The sequence below is a fragment of the Mus caroli genome, chromosome 3 (genome assembly GCF_900094665.2).
Source record: "Mus caroli chromosome 3, CAROLI_EIJ_v1.1, whole genome shotgun sequence".
Taxonomy (NCBI): domain Eukaryota; kingdom Metazoa; phylum Chordata; class Mammalia; order Rodentia; family Muridae; genus Mus; species Mus caroli.
The window spans coordinates 99,295,256-99,305,282 of NC_034572.1; the positions used below are offsets into that span (position 1 = coordinate 99,295,256).

The window sequence follows — 10,027 nt, forward strand, 5'->3', positions numbered from 1 at the left end:
CCTTTCTTTCTTTCTTTCTTTCTTTCTTTCTTTCTTTCTTTCTTTCTTTCTTTCTTCCTTCCTTCCTTCCTTCCTTCCTTCCTTCCTTCCTTTATTTTTTTTGAAGGGTCTCATATAGGTCAGATTGACCTTGAATTTATTTTGTCATTGATGGTGACCTCTGATTCCTTTTCCTTCATCTCTCAAGTGATTTGATTACAGGTGTGTGCTACAATGTCTAGCATGAATGGCAATCACTCTTGACCCAATCGGTTAATTGTTGACCAAGCATTTAGGCATATGACTGTGTCATTTATTCATTTAAAAAATTACATCATTCATTCTTCTACTCATAAATATTCAGTGACACAAGAAGTAGAGACAAAAAATGAACCTGGGGATTGGCGATGTGGTTGGGCAGTTAAGAACATATATCGCTTTTGCAGAGGATCCAAGTTTTGTTCCCAGGATCCACATGGGGCTGCTCAAAACCACATGTAACTCTTGTTCCAAAGGATCCAAAACTGGCTTCTGGCCTCCACGGACATCTGTATTAAGATGCACACACCCCATACAGATGTGCACATGTACACATTATTGTACAAATTAAAATAAGTATGTTTAAAAGTTAATCTGTAAGGTGTGATCTCCTTAGTTTTGGCATTTGTAGTCTCAGACATGGAGAGGGAAGCAGCAGATCTACAATTGCCATGGGCATTTAAGAGACATCTAGACAGTGCAAAACCAAACATAGGCAGGGGTGAGGGGGAGGGGAGTTGGTATAGGAAGTTCTATTTCCAGGCAGCTGCTATCACAATGAAACAGAGGTATGGCCAAATCCTACTCTGTCAAAATTGAAGGGACCATTAGAGAGCTTCCAATTTAAACCTCTCAACTACAGAATAAGGAAAAGGGCTCACCCAGACAAGTACATTGGACCAAAGTTTCAGTGTCTGTCAAAAGCTGGACCAGGCCTAGATCCATATGGTCTCAACCATCTATTTACCAATATTCCTGCTTAGCATCCTTAAGCCAGTCTGGGAGTCCCTGCTGCTCTCTGAGGATGTGGCCCAGGGTTTACAGCTCAAGGTAGACTAATCTTGGGCTGCAGCTTTGAATGTGCACCCAGACCTTCATTTGCAGATGTATTTGTCTAGTCCTTCCTGCTGTGAACCCCTTGGCCAGTTCCTGGACCTGGTTGTTATTTTCCTTTGTTCCCCAAATAGTACAATTCCCACCATCTACTGCTTTTTTTGGTCTTTATGGTTTCTCCTTGGCCTGACCTACTTCCTTTATTCAGCGTGTTGTATCTCAGCCATTCTCATTTGTCTCTCCTGCCCCTGATAGCTCATAAGTTCCCTGTTAGATTACTTTTCCTCATATGCAGTCTCTGTCTTCTCCAAGAGACCCTTAACTCATCCTAGAACATGAATTCTTTGGCTGGCAATATCTAGGCAATATCTAGGCACCCTTTCTTATAACAATGCTTTCAAACATGTTAAGAACAATGTGTAGAAAAAGATTGTGTTGTTTTGAAATGCCAATTTGTACTATAGCAATATATGTGCTACTTTTTTTTTTTTTTGAGTCAAGGTCTTAATATGTAGTCTAGACTGCCTTTAAACTTGCAATTCTCCTGCCACCTCCTCCATGGTGGGATTACAAGCATATACCACTATGCCGGGCTAACTTATGTGCTTTTAAATCAGTGTGTTAAATAGCAAGATCTACCAGGAGGTATAGTGATATCTATGGTACTGAAGTTGTGTTTAGCACTAATGATCTTGGAAGGTATTTGCGACAGTTTTAAGGTGACATGAAAATGCCTATAATTTCTGTGACTGACACAATCCTGGGTGCTGTGCTGTGCTGTTGACAAGCCTCTGAAAGGAACACTACACCACAGTTAGGAGTTAGTAAAAGTGAAGGTGTGATGTTTTACCATCTAAGTTTATGGACCCTATGAGTTTTATACACAGACTGGCATCCACTGTAGCCTCCAGGCAAAGGCATCCTGTCTTAAATGGCCCTGTGACTTGAATGCTGCACGGATGGAGGCATTATCCAGATTTATGTCTTCAGACAAGGGCATCCATTTGGATATCTCACAGGCATCTATGAAACTTAACCTGTCAAAAGATGAATTTCTGTTCTTACCCTCCAAGACAACGCCTCATTTTTCTCATCCCAATGAGTATTGTCTCAGTGTTTTAAGTGTCAAAGCCCAAACCCTGGAATTCATTCTCTATACATCCTCTTTCTTTATCTTTGCCTCAAATTTAGAAGTTTTTACATCTGAATATAAAGTCACAAACATTGACTCAGCACCTACTGAAAGCCAAATACTGTAGAGACACCTTAGAAAGCAAGCCCTCGCTTTAATCACAAGCATTGCCAACTAATAAGCAAGCACATGCAGCAAATTAGGCAACAATAAGTGCTTTGGAGGCACAAGGAATATCACCCTCCAGTACCTCTCCCCTATATCACTTACCCTGTAGTCTAAAGCACCCCAGACACTGGCTGGAAGCAGTCTGCTATTTAGAGACTTCAGCCAGACTTGTTCTACACCACACCCCGGCCTACCAGCTTTGCAGTTTCTTGTGTGCACCAACGTCACATCTCCGACCTTGTCTGCTTCTGGACATGGTTGTCTCCCACTCACCCCTCGGGCTCTAATCAAGTTAACCTTCACTGAAAATGCCATCTCCTTAGAGAAGCCTTTCCTGATCCCTCAGCCTAGATTATTCTTTCTTACCTTGCGCCCCTCAGCAACTTATCCTTTACATAACAAGCTACTTGTGGTAATTATTATTTAATATAAGACTCAAGTGGCCACTTAATAGGTGTGTCTCCCACTATATGAGAGTTCAGGGAAGGCAGATTTCTCCCTCTCCCTCTCCCTCTCCCTCTCCCTCTCCCCCCCCCCAGCACTGAACAGTTCTAGGCATATTGTTAGTAAGAACAAACATAGCTGCTGAATGAGTTATAAGCTATTGCACCTTTTATTTCTGACATCTGGCCCCAGACTCATCAAGTATTCCAGGATCATACTTCCTCTTTTATGCACATCCACATTAAAGCTCCATCTATATGTAAGTAGTTCCCAACCTAATCAGAGACAGTTACTCTCAAATTCATTTATCCATTCACCCATTCATTCTTTTAACCATTATTTATTGGGCCTGTTCTAATTACAAGGCACAGTGCCAGACTATCTAAGATTAAAAGATAGATGCAAGGCTCAGTTCTTGTCCTCAAGACATTTACAATATCAAGGGAGATTTAAGAAGCAGTCATACAATTATAGCAGGGCAGTAGGAGCTCTGTGCCGCCATTAGCTCAGCATTGCTATTGGTGACAAGTGCAGAAAACATAAGAACAGCACATCTGCCTAGAGATTTTAGGAGTTTTCATGGTGAAAGTAGAGTCTGAGCTGGCTCTTGTCAGGTGGATAGGACTTAGACAGCCAGAGCTGGTAGAAGAATAATTCTAGTCAAAGACACAGAGCTTAAAAGCAGAAAGATGTAAGGAGTGTACAAAGGTCCACAGGTAGCCCATGGGTGACGAGTTATCAAAGCCAGGCAGGATGTCTATGACATTTTCATGTTATCAAATACTTGCAAGTGTGTCAAAAAGGTTGTTTAGAAGAAGAAAAAGGAATGAGAAGTACCTGGAAAGACTCAACAACCTGTGTGATCTTCATCTTGGATTTTCCTTACTCAATGAAGAGATAATTAAGTAGTTAAATGTAATGCAGAAGAGCTGGGCAGGGAGATCTGGGTATGGTCTGGAGCACAGGGGGAAATTCGTGCCAGAAGTAGATATTTCTTTGTCTTCAACTGGGGGATGCTGACATGCAGATATCACAGGGGTTGACTCAGAGTTACTATGGCCATTCTCATGCCTGGCTAAGAGGTGACCATGCTTCAGCTAGTATTCATTCAGGCTTACATTACCAAATACCACAGCTGGGTAGCTCCCACAGCAAGCATTTATTTCTGTAAGTTTTAGTGGCTTACAGTTTTAATAAAGGTGTTAGCTGAGTTGGTCCTGATGGGGCTCTTTTCTGACTTTCAGACAGCTGCCTTCTCACTGAGTGCTCCCCTGGTCTTTCCTAACTATGTTCACATGGACAGAGAGATGATGCCTCCTCCTCTTCTTATGGGGCCATGAATCTTTTTCGATTAGGACCCCATTATCCTGCCATTTTGAAACAGTCACTTCCTAAAACTCTGCTTTCCTGTACATATATTTTGGAGATTGGGGATATAATATAAGAATTTAGGTGAAACTATTCAGCCTCTGGGTTTGTCTTAGGGTTTCACTTCTGTGAACAGACACCATGACCAAGGCAACTCTTGTAAGGACAACATTTAACTGGGGCTGGCTTACAGGTTCAGATGTTCAGTCCATTATCATGAAGGTAGGAGCATGGCAGCATCCAGGCAGGCATGGTGCAGGAGGAGCTGAGAGTTGTACATCTTCATCTGAGGACTGCTAGAAGACTCACTTCCAGGCAGCTAGGATGAGGGTCTTATAGCCCACACCCACATTAACACACCTACTCCAACAAGGCCACACCTTCTAATGGTGTCACACCCTGGGCCAAGCAATTACAAACCATCACAGGGTCCTTAAAAATATATAAGTTTCTTGTTCAGGAGTTTCACAGCAGTGCATCAAGGGACACAAGATATCTCAGACAGAGGGGTTGTAACACAAAAGGAAAAATGCATGTGCTTCTACTGTGCCCATATTGGCATCAGAATGACCTCTGGAGATAACCTTATGTAGCTAAAAGTATATATGCACAAATCCTGATCTAGTCTGATGACTTCGTTATTCTAGAGGAAGAGACAATTTTGTAGAAAAAGATAAAGAGACCTGATCATTATCACACAGCAAGAGGGTATGAACCAAGGAGCTGAACTCAGTCCTCTGTGCAGACTGCTGGTCCAGCATTTGACCCGTTGTTTCCCTTAGATTCTCCCATGTTCAAGAAGAGGGACTCTTGGATGTCCCCGTGGGCATGCCTGGTGAGGGATCCTCCTGGCACAGAGGTTGCCTGCTGAAGAACTTGTCTAAAAAACAAAACAAAACAAAAACAGAGTTAACGGTCTGGGGCCAAACAGCATGGATCTCTTATCTGTCCTTCCCTCCCCACCTGGTTCTCATACCCAGACTGCAAAATGAGCTGGCAGGAGTTATGGACTATTAAATAATGTAGGTGTTTTTCCTAAATAACTGTTTCCTCAGTGCCTAAGTGTTTTCTAATGTGCTCTCTGTCAGTCGCCCAGACTCAGAGGTAAATGGTTTCCTCTCTGGAGACAGGGAGAGAGCTCTGTGCCATCTAAGGGGAGATTGATGTATTGAAGATTTTCAATTGAGCTCCAGTCCTCCCAGAAGGAAAGGCACATGATGACACAGAATGAACCCACTGAGACAGAGAAGGACTCTGTCAGATGTTCAGAATGCTCAGACTTGGCACTGCTTATATTTTACAAACTAAAACAGATAGTTGTATTTCTACAGGAAGAAATGATTTTTTAAAACTTCTATATTTTAGGAGTTGGGGAGATGTTTCCATGAGTAAAATGCTTATTATGTAAGTTTAGTACCCCAGAGCCCAAGTATAAGCTGAATGTGGCAGTATGCACCTGTAATGTCAGCTCTGGGAGAGAAGAAGGCAGCTTTCAGAAACTCTCTGTCCAGTCAGTCCAGTCACTCAGTGAGCTCCTGGTTCATTGGGAGACTCTGTCTCAAAAAACAAGATGGAAAACAATTGAGAAAGACACTGAATGCTGACATCTGGCCTCCACATACATACATGTACATGCATACATAAACATGTATATGTACACAAAAATAATTAAATTTCCCTGAAGTAAGGGCCCTTTTGTGTCCTTTAACCACAAACATAGCTTCTCATCTGCATGAAGACTCAGGACATCCTGATGGTCAAATGATTTTCCTTGGACCATTTCCCTTCCTCTCCTCCCTCATCACCCTCCAGGTTGCAGCTTAAATGTTTTCTCCTCAAAGGCATTTCTTCATCATTGTCTCCTTCAGAGTTATTGTCAACACATCTCTTCTTTCCTTCAGAGCACTGAACCCAGGTATATTGTATGTATAGTTTATATGCTCAATGCATGCATCTTCTGATTATAAGCTCTACTTATAAGTCATGCACACATATCAGTGTGCTATGAGTGCCTGATCTGCACCCATTGAGTAAGTGAATGGTTTGTTTCCACCAATATGGAAGCTATGTTCCATTTTTCTTTTTGTATTTATTTATTTATTTACTTATTTGGAAAAATTATCTGTGTCTTCATTTTGCACTCAATAGCCTTGCTAGCTGTGGATTTTCTAGAGTCAGGAAAATGAAGGACTGTGAGGTGTTGTGGTTAGTCTATAGCTGGCCAATAAAAGATCAAATCCTAGAATGGAACCTCCTATGAGATGTTCACTCACTTAATCTCCAGCACATATTTATTGACTATCGTCCTACTCGAGTTGTAAAAGCACAAGGGCACACCATGAGAAAGATGCTCTCTGTGATGACTGAGCATACAGAAAAAAGAAAACTAGACCAAGTTGTTGAAAGGAGAAGCAGACTGGTGAGCTTGTGATGAACTAGTTAGATACTAGCTGGCTCAGAGGTTGCTGAGATGGACCACTCCTTCAAAACCAGAAGCTTGTGACAGTGAGAACAGAAACTGCAGCATTCGGGTTACTGAGGAAAGGACACAGATCTGAGCACTCTCTTTGCGTCTAGGTGGAAACATGCCATTCTGAACCACCTGGGAGATCGTTGATAGGCACGTGTCTAAACCTTATACGATTATGAGCTAGCCAGAGGCTTTCTGTTAAAGAACATACCATTGTCCCCTCCCATAAGAGTCAATTCAAATGACCCTATCAGTCACCCGGACAGTCAAACACTCCTCAGAAGAGTTGACATTCTAGAAACTTTAGAGACAATAAAAAGCCTACCTAACATGTAGATTGGAGTCATGGTCCTTTCGACCATTGTTTAGTCTATCTCTGGGTGTGCTAGCCTCTACTCTGTATCAGACACTGCCATATCTATGACACTATAATCTGTGTGTTAATTTCAAATTCTTTTGGAAGAGAACACAAGGACTGGAGAGGCAAGGGTAGTTCAGAGGGTGATCCCAGTGACAAACTGATCACAAACAGGGCATACTATGCTGAGAGGAGACCCGAAAGCCTACTTCATATCAGACTCTGGAGGCTGAGAATACACTGTCTGTGTGAAACAAAGGCCTAAGGAACAACCAAGGTAAGAGTTTTAAGGAGGAAACAGGCAGCTTAGAGAAACAGCATAAAAGATACAAGAATGGTCAGAGAAGAACAAGCATGGAGGAGTCTGCACAAGGATAAACAGGGATACTAAGACCTCAAAAGCCATGATAGAGGTGGGAATTGGCTCAGAGGTTAATAACATTAAGTGCTCTTCTTAGAGGACTCAAGTTCAGTTCCCAGAGCCCATGTTGGGAGGTTCACAACTGCCTGTAATCTCAGTTCTAGAGGATATGACACTTTCTGGTCTCTGTAGGCATTCTGGCATAACACACACACACACACACACACACACACACACACACACACACACACACACACACACCATGATAATAATTTTGGCCTTTATCACAAGGTCAATGAGATGCCAAAGGAAGTTTTTTTTTTTAATAGAAAAAAGTGACATAATCTGGTTAATGTTTTGGTAAGATTGCTGCATCAGAGAAGGGCAAGAGAGAACCAAAGTGCTGAGAGAGTCAATTATAATAGTCAAAGAACGAAGAGACAGGGCCTTGACCTTGAGTGGTGGCAGTGGGAATAAAGAGAAGGGGACGCTTGAGATTTATTTCAAGGTAGAGATGACAGGTCTCAGTGACGGATGGAGTGTAAAGAGTGAGGGAGAGGGAGAAATTGAGAATGACTATAGATGACAAATGGTCCTTTCCTTGAAGTCCTGCATCTTCTCAATTTGCTACAGACTTGAACCATTCTGCCTTGGTATTGCTAAACTGCCAAGGCTTTCATTATTCCTTCCTTGGCCTCACTTAGGCACCATACTTAGTATCCTAATTCAGTAATGTACAATCTGTACGGTTCATATCTTGATCTTCACAGCTCATTGAGCCTCTTTAAATGGTCTACAACACACATGAATTAAACATGATGGGAAGAGTGAGAGAGATCCTAACTGGCAGATATCCTGGCTCTCTTAGCTAAAGGTTCTAAGTAGAATCCAGATGGGGCTTATGCCTACATAATACTGATAATGCTGAAAGCTACTATCTTTGCAGGTATTTGTAGGGAAGGTGGGGAAAGTAAAATGTTGTAAGGGTAGAAGGATGTGGGGAAGAGAGAGATAAAATCTGAAACATCAGGGGCTGCCTAACCAAGCATCTCAACCAACTTCAGATATCGTGTTAGTGTTTTATTGAACAAGACTTCATGTATGCAGTGATAAACATGCAAAGAAAGAGAAGGTTAGAGGGAGCTGGGTGAACAGAAGTGAGACTGATGATGGAATAATATGACTGGGGGTGTGAGTTGAGACAAAGTCTCGCTGTATAACCTATATAACCATGGGCACTTGCTATGTAGACCAGAGTGTTTTTGAATTGTGGAGATTATCTTCCAGAGTGTTGTGGTTACAGGCATAGTAGCCCATAATGGGCACCACTGAATTCTTACTATATATCATACAGCAAGTTAAGAGTGTCAGGAAATATATACTGTTGACTACCTATGAACATCCCTGTAAAGATATCTCTCCATTATATGAAAAGAAAACGATGTCTCAGTGAGGTTTAAATGACTAGTTTACAAGTAGTAACTGGTAGAGCAAAGATTTCAACCCAGATTAGCATGATGGCAAAACCTGCACACTTAATTTTACCCCACTGCCTTTTTAAAGCTGGGAAGGGTTCCAGTGAAGGCAGAGGAGACAGATGCAATGAATGAGGGGTGGCCTAAGAGGACAAGTACACTGCATGCTGGGAAACACTAGTTGACTAAGATGAAGAGGAATCTAACCTGAAGGGAAAAAAGTATATTAGTATATGACACTAGTGAATGAGGCGTTGTGAAATTTCTAGAGATGAATATAGTGTGTTAGCAGCTTCCCACTCTATTTCCCTGCTGGCTGCAGTCTCATAACGTGTGTCTTTATTGCTGTTTTGGCTCCCAGTCATGAAAGTCTCTAACCTGAGATGAGCCCACACCTTTTCTGTGACTCAGACCATCATCCATCTGGGACTGGAGCAGAGACAGCAGCAGACTTGATCCCCGAATGAGTGAATTCTTGACTGAAACAAGAACCTAGGAGAACAACACAGTGTTACAATTAGCTGAGATTTATAACTTGACACAAATGCTGCTCATTTTGGATATTCAGTTTTTCCATTTTCGCTCCAGTTGTTTAAAGACATTCCACGAGCATCCTTGTGGCTCTGCATCCCAGGGGATATTCCAGGGAGAGACTGCTTTATGACTCAAAGAGAGAAGGGTAGAGTAAATGGAGGTGCATGCCTTCTATTTATGTCCCAAATTAACCGCTCTTACTCAGGGAATAAGTATGTTGAGATTCAACTGAGTGTCAGTTCACCGACTAGTATATATTAATGATTATTAGTACAATCAATATTGATGCACTCTATATTGTCAGATGGTAGGGCTCTACAAGATGGTCCTGGCTGTTTTCATGATGCTTAGAGAAACTGAATGAGGAACTACAATGCAAATGCTCACTTACATATAGTATGGGAAAAACAGATGTTTTAATATTCTCTTGTTTGAAGACCCTGATTTGTGACTTTTAACAATTCTTTGATCACAGGCAAGTGATGTTTCATTTTCCTCATCTACAAAAAGGAGACCATTTAATCATTCATTCACTCACTCACTCACTCACTCATCCATTCATTCATACATGTGGGCATTCTATAAACTCTTATTGAACACTTTTGGGCTTACTTCAGCTTTAGCAACATGAGAAAGCATTTCTGGT

At 41.7% G+C, this 10,027-nt stretch overlaps 1 long non-coding RNA gene across 1 annotated transcript; it reads right to left on the minus strand.

The window, feature by feature from the left end:
* Positions 1–4,616: 4,616 nt before the first annotated feature.
* On the minus strand, positions 4,617–9,333 carry LOC110292009. The gene is made up of 3 exons (XR_002377636.1): positions 9,226–9,333; positions 5,640–5,736; positions 4,617–5,063 (listed from the first exon to the last, which is right to left on the minus strand). It is a non-coding gene; the product is annotated as an uncharacterized LOC110292009 (long non-coding RNA).
* Between the last annotated feature and the right edge of the window lie 694 nt (positions 9,334–10,027).